General features: G+C 37.5%; 1 non-coding gene across 1 annotated transcript; it reads right to left on the bottom strand.

Moving 5' to 3' along the window:
* Window positions 1-617: 617 nt before the first annotated feature.
* LOC145122988 (small nucleolar RNA R71) lies at window positions 618-724 on the bottom strand. The gene has a single exon (XR_013714869.1). It is a non-coding gene; the product is annotated as a small nucleolar RNA R71 (small nucleolar RNA).
* Between the last annotated feature and the right edge of the window lie 384 nt (window positions 725-1,108).

Below are 1,108 nucleotides of genomic sequence, written 5' to 3'. Positions count from 1 at the left end.
AATGATTTATGACCTGAGGATCTAAAACTCCAATTGTTCCTCCACTAGAAGATCCAGAATTAGCTTTTCACAAGAATAAAGACAAGAAGGGCGGTAAGTTGAGCAATACTTTAAATCCGATAAATTTGAGCTTTTTGGAAAGACTCCAAGCAAGAAGGAAGTAGGATACAAGCCAGAAACATCTACCAAAGAAATTTCAGATGAAGAAGATATAAAAAGTGAGGTTGAAGTGATAACGGACATCAAGAGAATGATGATGGGAGATTACAAGAAGAGGATACGTGATGAACATGGATAAGGTCTTGTTCCACCCGATATACAAACTGAATTTTTTTTTGAGATCAAAAGGCATATTGTATCAACGCTTAAGGATATACCTTTTGTCGGGAAAGAGTATGAAGATGCTTTCAAGCATATTGATGAAGTAAATGACATTGCAAACTACTTCAATGTTCCTAACGTTCCAAGAGAATCCATGTTACTTAGGATGCTTCCTGTGACATTTACCGGTGAAGCCAAAGTTTGGTTGAAGTCACTTGCACCCAGATCCATTACTACGTGGGCAAATCTTCGTGACGCTTTTATTGAGCAATTTAGTCCACCTTCAAATATCTTAAAGCTTAAAAAAGAAGATTGCTAAATTTCAACAAGAGGTTAGAAAGTCCTTATATGAAGCATGTAAGAGATACAAGGGCTTGCTTAGAAGTTGTCCTCAACATCATCTTAATGTCGAAAAAGAAATGTCCATTTTCTATGATGGAGTGAATGTCACGACTAGACAACTTATTGACTCTCAAGAGCTAATGATGAAGAAGGAGTCGACAATTATCAAAGAGTTGATTGAAGAATTTGCAAAGCACTCACGTGAGTACCACAACCCACGAGAGGATGTTACTAGAGGTAAAGGAGATGTAGGGAATGAGAACATGGATGTGGTTTTGGCAAAGTTAGAAAATATGTATAGGCGAATGACAAAACTGGATCAATCTCTCCATACCATAAGAGTTGGCGGTGATAATTGTAGTGGGCCACACTTGAACAAGGATTGTGATTTGGATGAGAATGGGAACAAGAAGGCACAAGTGTTTTACTCTATTGGAGAAAAGTA

This window comes from Lactuca virosa, chromosome 6 (assembly GCF_052849685.1).
Source record: "Lactuca virosa cultivar CGN04683 chromosome 6, Lactuca_virosa_CGN04683_v6, whole genome shotgun sequence".
Lineage (NCBI taxonomy): Eukaryota > Viridiplantae > Streptophyta > Magnoliopsida > Asterales > Asteraceae > Lactuca > Lactuca virosa.
This window is presented reverse-complemented; position numbering and strand designations above follow the sequence as displayed.